We start from the raw sequence: 17,556 nt of genomic DNA, 5'->3' as shown, positions 1-17,556 counted from the left end.
TGTCTTTTCCAGTCACCGCTTCCATTATGAATTATAGGTACACAGGAGAAGCCCGCTTATCTTAGGATCTCAGCAGTGCCTCCATAAATGTAACCCTCTTTTCACACTAATCTATTGATTGATTACCCTAAATGTGCCTCCACCCAAGCTATGAGATTATTTTGGTTGGGCTTGCTTGGGTAAACCCTATCCCCTAATAAGGTGATTCTTCAATATATATTCATGTGCATGTAAATACAACTTCCCTTTGACTTTAATATACCTGTTCTCTTTTCCAGCTCTCTCTGTACGACTTCCAGCAACACCAGGAAGAATGGTAAGTATAGTAATTTTAATGTCACAGTAATAAATATTTAATAAGATTACATAGCCATATATGAATATATAAATATATTTCTTAATATACTCCTTTTTCCCTTTCTAAACTATTTGCCTTAGTGTGCCTATACAATTATAAATGCATGCAACACAAAAAAAAACTCTCCGCCTTCTCTTAGGCAACAAATAACCCGGGTACCCTTGTCCTGTTAGTGCACTCGTTGGGGCCCTGGGGTTCCTGAGTTAGAGTTATAGTAGTATCTGGAAGGATATCTTTTCATTACAATGCTGCAATCCTGCTATAAATAGCATATCAGGTAGTCTCTACTGAATATTAATGGGGTCCATGGGGTCGATATTCCCATCTGTTGCTCTAACTGTGGACTGAATAATCTGTAGATACTTCCCCTTAATAATTTCCGGCACTGTCTTTGAAGTATCAGTTTTCTCTGGTACAGAAAGGATAATACGAGCCTTTGTTTACTGTTGTAGCATTTTGTGTCCAATAAATTATGACTTGCAGCTATGTAGAATTCAGTGTCTGCTAGACTGCGACTGCTACTTATGTTTCCTTTCTAGCTGTCCAAAGGGAAGTTTTTTCATATGTAACAAAGTCTTCTGTCTAACTAGTAACCAAATTGTTTCTCACAGACTGGTGACTGCAGCAGATGTCCTTTTCTGTACTATGCAGCCTCCAACAGATGATATAAATAACATATGCAGTAGTATCTATATGGGAAGCTGTAACCTTTAATATGTCTTACAATTGTCCAGTATGTCACGTATAGCAAAGGTTTCAGCAGTCCTTTGTATGGTATCTCGGCCAATATGCTATATAACGGTTACTATTAATGTATTTAGTCCTTTCACTAAATATCAGCATCATCTTAAAATACTGTATAATTGAATTCAGCAGCTATATAACTGATTCTGCTATAAGCAATGCCTGTAGCTAAGGTTATATGTCCCACTCCTGTAGCTACATTGATAAATGTCATGCAGCTGGGGTTGTATAGTGCATAGTGGGAGTTTACGTAACCCCACTTCTCAGCTGCTGCGCTCCCTCTGTGACTAGGCCACTCCCCCAACTCTATGCTGAATGGCTGCTCCAGAGGGATGGTCACTCACCCAATCATACCACACCGAATTTAGGTCTATGGGTCTGTGCTGTAGCCTAGCCCCTTCGATTCCTCAGGGAGGCTGTCCCTACTTCTACCAGCCGCTGAATTTGGAGGATCGACTTGCCTGACCAGTGCTCCAGCCCTCCACACTTTCACTCTCCTGGCCTCCTATGCAATCAGTGCTGGCAGAGAGAGGTAAGGCGCTGTCCATCCTGGACTGTAGTCTCTCCTCACTCACGCGTCTACCACCGCTGCAGCTCCCGGTGTCAGCGATTCCCACACTTCACCGAACTGATTTCGACGGGGGTCACCTCCTTTACTGGTAAGAGATCCCCCTGTCCTCCGTCACTGCTCCTCACTGTTTCACAGGCTACCGGCTCTTTTCCAACTGCCGCCCCAGCAGCCCCTTTTATAACCTCCTCTCTAACTGCTCGTGACTCCTGCTCCCCGGCTATTGCATCCGTGGGGACAGTCTAGCAGCTTCTTCCCCCTCCACTGTATTATAGCATACAAATGAGCATTATTAACATTACACATACACATATACTAATATAGCTCCCTAATAGTAACCAGGGATTACAGTATGTATGTATGTATGTATGTATGTACAGTATGTATGAAAGGCAGTGTGTGGAATAGATGTATGTATGTACAGTATGTATGAGAGGCAGTGTGTGGAATAGATGTATGTACAGTATGTACAGTATGTATGAGAGGCAGTGTGTGGAATAGATGTATGTATGTACAGTATGTATGAAAGGCAGTGTGTGGAATAGATGTATGTATGTATGTACAGTATGTATGAGAGGCAGTGTGTGGAATAGATGTATGTACAGTATGTACAGTATGTATGAGAGGCAGTGTGTGGAATAGATGTATGTATGTACAGTATGTATGAGAGGCAGTGTGTGGAATAGATGTATGTACAGTATGTGCAGTATGTATGAGAGGCAGTGTGTGGAATAGATGTATGTATGTACAGTATGTATGAGAGGCAGTGTATGTATGTATGTATGTATGTATCTATCTATCTATCTAGCTATCTATCTATCATGTATAAGCAGTGCTACTGTGTGGCATAACGTGTATAAGGGGCTCTTCTGTGGTGTAACATGTATAAGGGGCACTGCTGTGTGACATAGGGGCTAATTCAGCTTTGGATTGCAAATCGCGATCCAATCGGAATTTTTACGATCACCCCGCTGGTGCATGCTCAGCATCCATTCTGTGCATGCATCCGTCCTGTGCATGTGCCTGCATGAGGCGGCCAAACGGGGTCATGTCAGGGGTGTGATCACGGCGGCTGCGTGACGTCACATGCAGCTGACGTGATCGGGAAGATGACAGGAGGCTTCCTTAGTTTCTGCTTGTTCAATGGGGGAGGCTCAGGTCAGCATACTGGGTGGCTTTGCCCAGCGCTGGGCGTCCCCCCCAGCATGCGCTCCAAAGGATTGCACATTCTGCTAATTATCAGAATTTGCAATTCTTACTGAACTAGGCCCCATGTGTAATGTGTCGTGTATTTGTACCCCTGTTCTGTCACTTAAGTTTAACCAGTTAGCTCGCAGCAGCCTTTGACCAATATTGGTAAAAAGTTGAAAACAATATCGGGAGCTGTGAGGTGGTCAAAATTGACTGGAAATTAATGGAAATGAGTTTAAAATACCGAAAAAACAAAAAAGGCCCAAATTATGTGATTTTAGCGGTTTTTATCGATTAAAAAAAACAAAACAGAACCAAATCCAAAAGCCGACGACAAATTAGAACCAAAACCAAAATCAAAACCAGCAAAAATGGGAAAGCGCGCATCTCTAGATTAAAGCAACCGTGTAATGTTGCTATAGAAGAGTTGTTATACTTTATATCTATTTATCCCTGTTGCTTTCCACAGTGCATTATCAGGTTCCACTTTGCTCTCAGTACATACTGTAAAGCAGGGCCTGCAAAGCCGTCTGTTCCGGCCCACTGCTGTCTGTGTGTCAGCGAAATACGCCACCCCTCAGTCCGGCGGTGGCGTGTCTCAGCTGTCAGGGCAGGGAGGAGAGCGCAGCTATGTCCGGCGGCAGCGTTGGGTAGGATCTTAAACCAGCCGCCGGTGTGTGTGCCAATCAGAGCTCGCGGACTGGCAGACAATCAGGAGCTGCCGCTGCCGGGCTGTGAGCTCTGATTGACTCACGAACCGGCGGCTTTTTTGATGTCCTACACGCCGCCACCGTCACCCGACATAGCCGTGCTCTCCTCCCTGCCCTGAACCCTGACAGCAGTGAGCAGCACAGTGGGGTGGGGGCATGGGTGGGGCATTTGTATATCTGGCACTGTGGGGGCATTTGTGTATCTGGCACTGTGGGGACATTTGTGTATCTGGCACTGTGGGGACATTTGTGTATCTGGCACTGTGGGGGTATTTGTGTATCTGGCACTGTGGGGGCATATTTGGCACTGCTGGGGGCATTTGTGTATCTGGTACAGTGGGGCATTTGTGTATCTGGCACTGTGGGGGCATTTGTGTATCTGGCACTGTGGGGGCATATATGGCACTGCTGGGGGCACTTGTGTATCTGGCACTTTGGGGCTTTTGTGTATCTGGCACTGTGGGGGCTTTTGTGTATCTGGCACTGTGGGGCATTTGTGTATCTGGCACTGTGGGGGCTTTTGTGTATCTGGCACTATGGGGCATTTGTGTATCTGGCACTGTGGGGCATTTGTGTATCTGGCACTGCACTGGCATATGTGTATCTGGCACTGGACTATTGTGGGCATATGTGCATCACGTCCCATTCTAATTGACCACACCCATTTTTTGACGCAAAGGCGCGCGCACTCAGTGCCACTAAGGGGCATAACTACTAAGGGGGCAGTGTGATTTTTAAGTTGACAATTATGTATGACTTGTATGGCCCCCGAAGATTTCTATAAATATCCAAATGGCCCTTGGTAGAAAAAAGGTTCCCCACCCCTGCTGTACAGTAATGGCTTCCTCGGGAGAGATCATCCTGATGGATCCTAGTTAATAAACTTTAAATTGCTATTATTAAGCAATGTATCACTATGAAATGCACAAATTGATGTATCTAACATTTCATTTTTTTTCTTTTCTTTTCTTTTGCATTTTATGCTTTGTTTTGCTGGTTCTTTTCAATACTTTTTTTTCCTTCTTCTTATTGTTTTGAAAAACAGGTTTTGGAATTACAGCTATAATGCAAAGTAATTACATCACCGCCAGATCTAATCAATCATCCACTTACTCTGGGATACACTGAATAATAATCACTGTACGGCTGCAGCAACAGATTACATCATGATCCTTTGTTCCAGACTTACGAATCTGGGATAACCATCTCCTGCTATTTCCTTATCCGTGTGATTAATAATTTAGGGCTTCACGCAGAACAGTTTTAGGTTAAAAAAAAAATATGTTGAACTTTCTTTCATGTAGATACTTTCCTGTCAGTGGGGGTCATTCCGAGTTGTTCGCTCGCAAGCTGCTTTTAGCAGCTTTGCACACGCTAAGCCGTCGCCTACTGGGAGTGAATCTTAGCTTATCAAAATTGCGAACGAAAGATTAGCAGAATTGCGAATAGACACTTCTTAGCAGTTTCTGAGTAGCTCCAGACTTACTCGGCATCTGCGATCAGTTCAGTCAGTTTCGTTCCTGGTTTGACGTCACAAACACACCCAGCGTTCGCCCAGACACTCCTCCGTTTCTCCAGCCACTCCCGCGTTTTTCCCAGAAACGGTAGCGTTTTTTCGCACACACCCATAAAACGGCCAGTATCCGCCCAGAAACACCCACTTCCTGTCAATCACACTCCGATCACCAGAACGAAGAAAAAACCTCGTAATGCCGTGAGTAAAATTCCTAACTGCATAGCAAATTTACTTGGCGCAGTCGCACTGCGGACATTGCGCATGCGCATTAGCGACTAATCGCTCCGTTGCGAGAAAAAAATAACGAGCGAACAACTCGGAATGACCCCCAGTGTTCCTACATTAGTTACATTACTACTCTGTTCTGCGGGAAGACAAAGCGCCTTCTGTTATATAGCACCTTCTGTGGCTTCCCGCTCTCCACTCATCCCATCCTGGCACCGAGGCCTGTCAAATGTAACCTTCCCCTCCCTAACACAGTCACCTGATAGGACAGGACATTGTCTTCCACAATAGCAGCACTTGTATACTTTATGATACCGTGGCATTCCAATGATCTCATTGGCTACAGCTTCATCTATTCCTACCCACCGTTCAAGACTGGCAGTGTAGCCAATGAGAAAGCGGGCGAGTTGGGGGAAATTTTTTTGTGAAGCCCTCTCCTCTGGAGAAACCAGTCCTGGTGACAACAGGCCTAGGGCTGGTGGAAGACGCCAACACTGGGGCATCCCCTCTATGGTACCAGAGCCGGCCCTAACCAATATGATGCCCTAGGCAAGATTTTGACTGGTGCCCCCTAGCACCACCGCTAGTTCTGCAGGAGATGCCTGGCATGAGTCATCTGGCAGCTCTGCTAACGTCTGGCGCCTTTTGTTTCTGAAAATGCATCTTATTTGCATTACTATGTGGCTAGGATGCACAAGTAGCTTCTGCTGATTAAAATAATATGCAGCATGCCTATATTCTGTGTGTGACCGCGGCTGTATCTGCATACGAAATGCTACATTACAGTGATTTCCAGGAATACACTGCAATGTAGTATTTCGTATGCAGATACAGCCGCAGTCACACACAGAATATAAGCATGCCGCATATCATTTTAATCAGCAGAAGCTGCTGGTGCCCCTAAGCATACCAAATGCCCTAGGCCACAGGTTCTCAAACTCGGTCCTCAGGACCCCACACAGTGCATGTTTTGCAGGTCTCCACCTGTGGACCTTTTAAAATGTGTCAGCGAGTAATTAATACACCTGTGCACCTGCTGGGTTACCTGCAAAACATGCACTATGTGGGGTCCGGAGGACCGAGTTTGAGAACCACTGCCCTAGGCATTTGCCTAATTTGCCTATGCCTACGGCTGGCTCTGTACGGTAATAGACCTGACTGGACAAGACTAGTGCTGGTAATGGAAACATTTTTGGAGACTCCAATGCTCTCTGTTTTTAAAATTTTTCCAATACCAGCCAACGCACAAGCGCTAGTACTGGTTATGTTTAGCGGAGGGGGACTCTATGCTTTATTTATCTTTAAATAAAAGTGTATTTCTAGCAAACACGTTGAAATAGTGGTGAGTGTTGCTTATTAACCTGCCGCTAATCGCCGGATGGTTGCCATGTCAACCTCAAACTTGCAACCTATTACATTCACTGAGTTTGCGCTCCAACTGATTGATAACTTACAGCAGGTTCCAGTGAGTTTAATCACAATTGCAGCCTGTTACAACCGGTGTGTTTACACTCCAACTGGCTGGTAACTCGCAGCGGGGTCAAGTGGGTTTAATCTTGTTGAAAAATCTCAACCTATTATATTCGCTATATAGTCAACAACTGGGAGCAGAGGTGCCCGCTGTGTAGCCTTGCCCTCCCGTGATGTTTCAGAATCTTGTCTGTGAGGCTGGTGTCGAGTTGAACTTATGTCAGTTTGTGTGGCATAAAATAAGCAACTTGGGTGGTAATTCTGAGTTGTTCGCTCGCTAGCAGTTTTTAGCAGCCGTGCAAACGCTATGCCGCCTCCCACTGGGAGTGTATTTTAGCTTAGCAGAAGTGCGAACGAAAGGATCGCAGAGCGGCGGCAAAGCTTTAATGTGCAGTTTTAGAGTAGCTCAATACCTACTCAGCGCTTGCGATGACTTCAGACTGTTCAGTTCCTGTTTTGACGTCACAAACACGCCCTGCGTTCGCCCAGCCACGCCTGCGTTTTTCCTGGCACGCCTGCGTTTTTTTCAAACACTCCCTGAAAACGGTCAGTGGACCCCAGAAACGCCCACTTCATGTCAATCACCCTGCGGCCACCTGTGCAACTGAAAGGCTTCGCTAGACTCTGTGTGAAACTACATCGGTCGTTGTAATAGTACGTCGCGCGTGCGCATTGCCCCACATACGGATGCGCATAAGTGCTGTTTTTTTCCCTCATCGCTGCACAGCGAACGAATGCAGCTAGCGATCAACTGAAAATTACCACCTTGGTTCTGAGTGGCTGGATGGCTGCGGATTGATTTCTGAAGCTAGCTGGTGCTTTATTCATTGCAGGTGCATACACTGTGGAATAGGATTATATGAGCGTATTTTAGCAAGATTTATTTATTTTTTACTTGTACTTGGGAGGGAAAGTTATATCTACTGGTCTTGTTTTAGACGTATCCAAACCTAATTGCACATGCTTGTTTTGCTATGAAAACAAAAAGTTTCCAAACTTTGGTGCAAGTGATAATCAGGCACATGTTCTACCACAGCTCTACACGAATATTTTGCATACACATATGATTGCAGATTTTCACTGCGAATGTGCTCATACACACCAGCCATAGGCAAATGCATTGTGGGCTGGGTGGGTTACCTGGAAACCCTCCTCCTCTTGGCTAGTTGTTCAAATTTTGACAATAGCAATGGTATATAATATGATTACCAGAGCAGAGCTGCTGCACATGCCCAGTGGTAGAAGCTTCTTCTACCGAGGTTGCTGTGTGTGTGGATCTGAGCCCTCAATCAGTGCACTGGACCAGAGAGTAGCTACCAGGAAGAAGAGACAGGAGCCTTACCATGAGGTGGGAGAATGTGTGCTTAGAGAGTGCAGTACTGGTTCTATTATATTTGTGTATTTATTAATTATGGGATGTTTAACCTTTTCCTGACCACTTATCTTATTTACTCTATATGATTTAAATATGTTTGATACAGCCTGTACTATAGACAATCTATAGTGTTAAATAGTAATACTGTATTCCATACAGTATCCAGTGTAAGACCAATGTGTACATTAATGTCCGGGGTCGGTACTAGGTTCTTCTACTGCTCCCCCAGACTCCCACACTTGCTCCAATGTTCTGCAAAGTGGGAGATTGTGGATTACAATTGGAAATCCCTCTCTAGAATTCCTGCATTTGCCACTGCCAGCCCCTGTGAGAGGATTCCAGGTCCACACATCAATGGCAGATGACTAGGGAGGCCAATCCCGGGGCATTTTTTCAATCCCGGTATTGCAGTAGGGATCAGTGTAGGGAGCAGGGACAGTATATGTGGAGGGCAGCAAGGCAGGGTGGATGTAGGGAGCAAGGGAGGGTGGGTGTAGGGAGCATGTAAGGAACAGGAAGGGAGGGTGGGTGTAGGGAGCAGCGGAAGAGTGGGTGTAGGGAGCATGTAAGGAACAGGAAGGGAGGGTGGGTGTAGGGAGCAGCGGAAGAGTGGGTGTAGGGAGCATGTAAGGAACAGGAAGGGAGGGTGGGTGTAGGGAGCAGCGGAAGAGTGGGTGTAGTGAGCATGTAAGGAGCAGGAAGGGAGGATGGGTGTAGGGAACATGTAATGAGCAGGAAGGGAGGGTGGGTGTAGGGAGCAGCGAGAGAGTGGGAGTAGGGAGCAGCGTGAGGGTGGGTGTAGGGAGCATGTAAGGAACAGGAAGGGAGGGTGGGTGTAGGGAGCAGCGGGAGAGTGGGTGTGTAGTGAGCATGTAAAGTACAGGAAGGGAAGGTGCCGCTGGGTGTAGCGAGCAGAGGGAGGATGTCTGGAGCAGTGAGGAAGTGTGGATGTAGGTAGCGATAAGATAACACTTACTAATTAGGCGGGCCACGGGCACCAGCCATGGACTCACACACGCTGACCGCGCTGGCAGCATTTCAGACGTAGCGCTGGCCGACAGCCAGTCAGAACTGGCAGTCCGGCAGCCAATCAGGAGCCACGGCTGCTGCCGCTTCCCTGATTGGCTGCCAGTCTGCCAGCTCTGATTGGCTGGCGGCCGGCGCTACATTTGAAATGCCGCCAGCGCGGTCAGTGTGTGTGTGTCCATAGCTGATGTAACTACATCGCTGACAGCCAGGCAGCGCTGTGCTATAGTGCTCAGCGCTGCCCGACAAAACTGCGCATGCGCACTCTAATCCCGTGAATCCCGGGATTGGAGGCTCCAATCCTGGGATTCAAATCCCGGCATTTTTGGGCCCAAATCCCGGGATCCCGCCGATCCCGATCCCGGGATTGGCCTCCCTACAGATGACACTATTGCCCTCCATTCTAGTGTCAGAGGGAGAGATGAGACAGGTAGCAAGTTGTGCAAGCCTGAGCAATACCCCATCCACTATCTATACCCCTCTGACATTAAGCAGCCATCCTGGTCCTGTCACCAGGCAGCCTGTGACAACACGCTCACACAATCCCTCCCCTATTATATTATATATTGTTTCCTCTGTGTATCAATCACCATCTGATTAATTTAACATTTCCTCACCTGAGGTAAATTCATATCAGTAAATTGTTTTTCCAGCCTTCAGAACATTTTTCTTGGCTGATGATATAAAAGATAAAAGATTGACATGTATTGTGTCGAGGAAGCCGCCTTTCAGCGCCCGCTGGGACAAGACGTGGGACTGCGGTGCCAAATGCTTAGATGCGAGCCGGTGTGCCATATACACAACACACATTTATAGTAGCTGGCAGTCATCAAAATCAGGGCCTAGCCTCATGACTGTGAGATGTGCTGCCCGTGAGGGCAGTGTCAGATCGCGGCGAAAGGTTCTTTCCCGGCTGCAAAAACTGCTATTGCGTAAAGCTGCTCTGTCCCTGGTAATTGTCAGATAACAATTAATTCAATAGAGCAGCATTATTTAGTAATGTGTAATCCTCTGGGCTGTTGCTATCTGCAGCAATAGTCAGCTGTTGTGACATCTTCCATACCTCCTGATGGGTTCACTACGATATGCCGGCGGTCGGGCTCCCGGCGACCAGCATACCGGCGCCGGGAGCCCGACCGCTGGCTTATCGAAAGTGTGGCGAGCGCAAATGAGCCCCTTGCGGGCTCGCTGCACTCACCACGGGTCGTGGACCCCCACGAGGGAGAATAAGTGTCGGTATGCCGGCTGTTGGGATCCTGGCGCCGGTATACTGTGCGCCGGGATCCCGTCAGTCGGCATACAGAAGACCACCCCCTCCTGACAGGATCAGTGTTGGCAGCAAGAGGGCGCTCTTTGCCGAGTGCTGAAGGCGCGTGTCTTTGCTTCGATTTCCAAAACAGTGCAAAATGATGAGGTTTCAGTATACCAAGTGAGATAAGGGGGAAAGGTGTGCGTGGAGGGGATTCTGCCTTGTTAGGGATGTTACGTGCGGAGATTAAGGTGAGTGGGTGTTAGTCTTAGAGATGAGCGCCTGAAATTTTTCGGGTTTTGTGTTTTGGTTTTGGGTTCGGTTCCGCGGCCGTGTTTTGGGTTCGAACGCGTTTTGGCAAAACCTCACCGAATTTTTTTTGTCGGATTCGGGTGTGTTTTGGATTCGGGTGTTTTTTCAAAAAACACTAAAAAACAGCTTAAATCATAGAATTTGGGGGTCATTTTGATCCCAAAGTATTATTAACCTCAAAAACCATAATTTACACTCATTTTCAGTCTATTCTGAATACCTCACACCTCACAATATTATTTTTAGTCCTAAAATTTGCACCGAGGTCGCTGTGTGAGTAAGATAAGCGACCCTAGTGGCCGACACAAACACCGGGCCCATCTAGGAGTGGCACTGCAGTGTCACGCAGGATGTCCCTTCCAAAAAACCCTCCCCAAACAGCACATGACGCAAAGAAAAAAAGAGGCGCAATGAGGTAGCTGTGTGAGTAAGATTAGCGACCCTAGTGGCCGACACAAACACCGGGCCCATCTAGGAGTGGCACTGCAGTGTCACGCAGGATGGCCCTTCCAAAAAACCCTCCCCAAACAGCACATGACGCAAAGAAAAAAAGAGGCGCAATGAGGTAGCTGTGTGAGTAAGATTAGCGACCCTAGTGGCCGACACAAACACCGGGCCCATCTAGGAGTGGCACTGCAGTGTCACGCAGGATGTCCCTTCCAAAAAACCCTCCCCAAACAGCACATGACGCAAAGAAAAGAAGAGGCGCAATGAGGTAGCTGTGTGAGTAAGATTAGCGACCCTAGTGGCCGACACAAACACCGGGCCCATCTAGGAGTGGCACTGCAGTGTCACGCAGGATGTCCCTTCCAAAAAACCCTCCCCAAACAGCACATGACGCAAAGAAAAAAAGAGGCGCAATGAGGTAGCTGACTGTGTGAGTAAGATTAGCGACCCTAGTGGCCGACACAAACACCGGGCCCATTTAGGAGTGGCACTGCAGTGTCACGCAGGATGTCCCTTCCAAAAAACCCTCCCCAATCAGCACATGATGCAAAGAAAAAGAAAAGAAAAAAGAGGTGCAAGATGGAATTGTCCTTGGGCCCTCCCACCCACCCTTATGTTGTATAAACAAAACAGGACATGCACACTTTAACCAACCCATCATTTCAGTGACAGGGTCTGCCACACGACTGTGACTGATATGACGGGTTGGTTTGGACCCCCCCCAAAAAAGAAGCAATTAATCTCTCCTTGCACAAACTGGCTCTACAGAGGCAAGATGTCCACCTCATCTTCACCCTCCGATATATCACCGTGTACATCCCCCTCCTCACAGATTATCAATTCGTCCCCACTGGAATCCACCATCTCAGCTCCCTGTGTACTTTGTGGAGGCAATTGCTGCTGGTCAATGTCTCCGCGGAGGAATTGATTATAATTCATTTTAATGAACATCATCTTCTCCACATTTTCTGGATGTAACCTCGTACGCCGATTGCTGACAAGGTGAGCGGCGGCACTAAACACTCTTTCGGAGTACACACTTGTGGGAGGGCAACTTAGGTAGAATAAAGCCAGTTTGTGCAAGGACCTCCAAATTGCCTCTTTTTCCTGCCAGTATAAGTACGGACTGTGTGACGTGCCTACTTGGATGCGGTCACTCATATAATCCTCCACCATTCTATCAATGTTGAGAGAATCATATGCAGTGACAGTAGACGACATGTCCGTAATCGTTGTCAGGTCCTTCAGTCCGGACCAGATGTCAGCATCAGCAGTCGCTCCAGACTGCCCTGCATCACCGCCAGCGGGTGGGCTCGGAATTCTGAGCCTTTTCCTCGCACCCCCAGTTGCGGGAGAATGTGAAGGAGGAGATGTTGACAGGTCGCGTTCCGCTTGACTTGACAATTTTGTCACCAGCAGGTCTTTCAACCCCAGCAGACTTGTGTCTGCCGGAAAGAGAGATCCAAGGTAGGCTTTAAATCTAGGATCGAGCACGGTGGCCAAAATGTAGTGCTCTGATTTCAACAGATTGACCACCCGTGAATCCTTGTTAAGCGAATTAAGGGCTCCATCCACAAGTCCCACATGCCTAGCGGAATCGCTCCGTGTTAGCTCCTCCTTCAATGTCTCCAGCTTCTTCTGCAAAAGCCTGATGAGGGGAATGACCTGACTCAGGCTGGCAGTGTCTGAACTGACTTCACGTGTGGCAAGTTCAAAGGGCATCAGAACCTTGCACAACGTTGAAATCATTCTCCACTGCGCCTGAGACAGGTGCATTCCACCTACTATATCGTGCTCAATTGTATAGGCTTGAATGGCCTTTTGCTGCTCCTCCAACCTCTGAAGCATATAGAGGGTTGAATTCCACCTCGTTACCACTTCTTGCTTCAGATGATGGCAGGGCAGGTTCAGTAGTTTTTGGTGGTGCTCCAGTCTTCTGTACGTGGTGCCTGTACGCCGAAAGTGTCCCGCAATTCTTCTGGCCACCGACAGCATCTCTTGCACGCCCCTGTCGTTTTTTAAAAAATTCTGCACCACCAAATTCAAGGTATGTGCAAAACATGGGACGTGCTGGAATTTGCCCATATTTAATGCACACACAATATTGCTGGCGTTGTCCGATGCCACAAATCCACAGGAGAGTCCAATTGGGGTAAGCCATTCCGCGATGATCTTCCTCAGTTGCCGTAAGAGGTTTTCAGCTGTGTGCGTATTCTGGAAAGCGGTGATACAAAGCGTAGCCTGCCTAGGAAAGAGTTGGCGTTTGCGAGATGCTGCTACTGGTGCCGCCGCTGCTGTTCTTGCGGCGGGAGTCCATACATCTACCCAGTGGGCTGTCACAGTCATATAGTCCTGACCCTGCCCTGCTCCACTTGTCCACATGTCCGTGGTTAAGTGGACATTGGGTACAACTGCATTTTTTAGGACACTGGTGAGTCTTTTTCTGACGTCCGTGTACATTCTCGGTATCGCCTGCCTAGAGAAGTGGAACCTAGATGGTATTTGGTAACGGGGGCACACTGCCTCAATAAATTGTCTAGTTCCCTGTGAACTAACGGCGGATACCGGACGCACGTCTAACACCAACATAGTTGTCAAGGCCTCAGTTATCCGCTTTGCAGCAGGATGACTGCTGTGATATTTCATCTTCCTCGCAAAGGACTGTTGAACAGTCAATTGCTTACTGGAAGTAGTACAAGTGGGCTTACGACTTCCCCTCTGGGATGACCATCGACTCCCAGCAGCAACAACAGCAGCGCCAGCAGCAGTAGGCGTTACACGCAAGGATGCATCGGAGGAATCCCAGGCAGGAGAGGAATCGTCAGAATTGCCAGTGACATGGCCTGCAGGACTATTGGCATTCCTGGGGAAGGAGGAAATTGACACTGAGGGAGTTGGTGGGGTGGTTTGCGTGAGCTTGGTTACAAGAGGAAGGGATTTACTGGTCAGTGGACTGCTTCCGCTGTCACCCAAAGTTTTTGAACTTGTCACTGACTTATTATGAATGCGCTGCAGGTGACGTATAAGGGAGGATGTTCCGAGGTGGTTAACGTCCTTACCCCTACTTATTACAGCTTGACAAAGGGAACACACGGCTTGACACCTGTTGTCCGCATTTCTGGTGAAATACCTCCACACCGAAGAGCTGATTTTTTTGGTATTTTCACCTGGCATGTCAACGGCCATATTCCTCCCACGGACAACAGGTGTCTCCCCGGGTGCCTGACTTAAACAAACCACCTCACCATCAGAATCCTCCTGGTCAATTTCCTCCCCAGCGCCAGCAACACCCATATCCTCCTCATCCTGGTGTACTTCAACACTGACATCTTCAATCTGACTATCAGGAACTGGACTGCGGGTGCTCCTTCCAGCACTTGCAGGGGGCGTGCAAATGGTTGAAGGCGCATGCTCTTCACGTCCAGTGTTGGGAAGGTCAGGCATCGCAACCGACACAATTGGACTCTCCTTGTGGATTTGGGATTTCGAAGAATGCACAGTTCTTTGCTGTGCTGCTTTTGCCAGCTTGAGTCTTTTCATTTTTCTAGCGAGAGGCTGAGTGCTTCCATCCTCATGTGAAGCTGAACCACTAGCCATGAACATAGGCCAGGGCCTCAGCCGTTCCTTGCCACTCCGTGTCGTAAATGGCATATTGGCAAGTTTACGCTTCTCCTCCGACAATTTTATTTTAGGTTTTGGAGTCCTTTTTTTTCTGATATTTGGTGTTTTGGATTTGACATGCTCTGTACTATGACATTGGGCATCGGCCTTGGCAGACGACGTTGCTGGCATTTCATCGTCTCGGCCATGACTAGTGGCAGCAGCTTCAGCACGAGGTGGAAGTGGATCTTGATCTTTCCCTAATTTTGGAACCTCAACATTTTTGTTCTCCATATTTTAATAGGCACAACTAAAAGGCACCTCAGGTAAACAATGGAGATGGATACTAGTATACAATTATGGACTGCCTGCCGAGTGCAGACACAGAGGTAGCCACAGCCGTGAACTACCGTACTGTACTGTGTCTGCTGCTAATATAGACTGGTTGATAAAGAGATGTCTATGTAACTATGTATGTATAAAGAAGAAAGAAAAAAAAACCACGGTTAGGTGGTATACAATTATGGACGGACTGCCTGCCGAGTGCAGACACAGAGGTAGCCACAGCCGTGAACTACCGTACTGTACTGTGTCTGCTGCTAATATAGACTGGTTGATAAAGAGATGTCTATGTAACTATGTATGTATAAAGAAGAAAGAAAAAAAAACCACGGTTAGGTGGTATACAATTATGGACGGACTGCCTGCCGAGTGCAGACACAGAGGTAGCCACAGCCGTGAACTACCGTACTGTACTGTGTCTGCTGCTAATATAGACTGGTTGATAAAGAGATGTCGTAGTAGTATGTATGTATAAAGAAGAAAAAAAAACCACGGTTAGGTGGTATATACAATTATGGACGGGCTGCCGAGTGCCGACACAGAGGTAGCCACAGCCGTGAACTACCGCACTGTACTGTGTCTGCTGCTAATATATAGACTGGTTGATAAAGAGATAGTATACTCGTAACTAGTATGTATGTATAAAGAAAGAAAAAAAACCCACGGTTAGGTGGTATATACAATTATGGACGGGCTGCCGAGTGCCGACACAGAGGTATCCACAGCCGTGAACTACCGCACTGTACTGTGTCTGCTGCTAATATAGACTGGTTGATAAAGAGATAGTATACTCGTAACTAGTATGTATGTATAAAGAAAGAAAAAAAAACCACGGTTAGGTGGTATATACAATTATGGACGGGCTGCCGAGTGCCGACACAGAGGTAGCCACAGCCGTGAACTACCGCACTGTACTGTGTCTGCTGCTAATATAGACTGGTTGATAAAGAGATAGTATACTCGTAACTAGTATGACTATAAAGAAAGAAAAAAAAACCACGGTTAGGTGGTATATACAATTATGGACGGGCTGCCGAGTGCCGACACAGAGGTAGCCACAGCCGTGAACTACCGCACTGTACTGTGTCTGCTGCTAATATATAGACTGGTTGATAAAGAGATAGCATACTCGTAACTAGTATGTATGTATAAAGAAAGAAAAAAAAACCACGGTTAGGTGGTATATACAATTATGGACGGGCTGCCGAGTGCCGACACAGAGGTAGCCACAGCCGTGAACTACCGCACTGTACTGTGTCTGCTGCTAATATAGACTGGTTGATAAAGAGATAGTATACTCGTAACTAGTATGTATGTATAAAGAAAGAAAAAAAAACCACGGTTAGGTGGTATATACAATTATGGACGGGCTGCCGAGTGCCGACACAGAGGTAGCCACAGCCGTGAACTACCGCACTGTACTGTGTCTGCTGCTAATATATAGACTGGTTGATAAAGAGATAGTATACTCGTAACTAGTATGTATGTATAAAGAAAGAAAAAAAAACCACGGTTAGGTGGTATATACAATTATGGACGGGCTGCCGAGTGCCGACACAGAGGTAGCCACAGCCGTGAACTACCGCACTGTACTGTGTCTGCTGCTAATATATAGACTGGTTGATAAAGAGATAGTATACTCGTAACTAGTATGTATGTATAAAGAAAGAAAAAAAAACCACGGTTAGGTGGTATATACAATTATGGACGGGCTGCCGAGTGCCGACACAGAGGTAGCCACAGCCGTGAACTACCGTACTGTACTGTGTCTGCTGCTAATATAGACTGGTTGATAAAGAGATAGTATACTCGTAACTAGTATGTATGTATAAAGAAAGAAAAAAAAACCACGGTTAGGTGGTATATACAATTATGGACGGGCTGCCGAGTGCCGACACAGAGGTAGCCACAGCCGTGAACTACCGCACTGTACTGTGTCTGCTGCTAATATATAGACTGGTTGATAAAGAGATAGTATACTCGTAACTAGTATGTATGTATAAAGAAAGAAAAAAAAACCACGGTTAGGTGGTATATACAATTATGGACGGGCTGCCGAGTGCCGACACAGAGGTAGCCACAGCCGTGAACTACCGCACTGTACTGTGTCTGCTGCTAATATAGACTGGTTGATAAAGAGATAGTATACTCGTAACTAGTATGACTATAAAGAAAGAAAAAAAAACCACGGTTAGGTGGTATATACAATTATGGACGGGCTGCCGAGTGCCGACACAGAGGTAGCCACAGCCGTGAACTACCGCACTGTACTGTGTCTGCTGCTAATATAGACTGGTTGATAAAGAGATAGTATACTACTAATATTATATATACTGGTGGTCAGGTCACTGGTCACTAGTCACACTGGCAGTGGCACTCCTGCAGCAAAAGTGTGCACTGTTTAATTTTAATATAATATTATG

General features: G+C 46.9%; 1 long non-coding RNA gene across 1 annotated transcript in view; it reads left to right on the top strand.

The window, feature by feature from the left end:
• The first annotated feature begins 277 nt into the window (after positions 1–277).
• LOC134929503 (uncharacterized) overlaps positions 278–17,556 on the top strand; it is a 141,710-nt gene continuing 124,431 nt past the window's right edge. The window contains exon 1 of the long non-coding RNA XR_010178600.1: positions 278–316. This is a non-coding gene — a long non-coding RNA (uncharacterized LOC134929503). The remainder of the gene's footprint in view (positions 317–17,556) is intronic.

Source organism: Pseudophryne corroboree, chromosome 5 (genome assembly GCF_028390025.1).
Source record: "Pseudophryne corroboree isolate aPseCor3 chromosome 5, aPseCor3.hap2, whole genome shotgun sequence".
Lineage (NCBI taxonomy): Eukaryota > Metazoa > Chordata > Amphibia > Anura > Myobatrachidae > Pseudophryne > Pseudophryne corroboree.
Note: the sequence above shows the minus strand (reverse complement) of the source record. Positions and strands in the feature narration are given on the sequence as shown.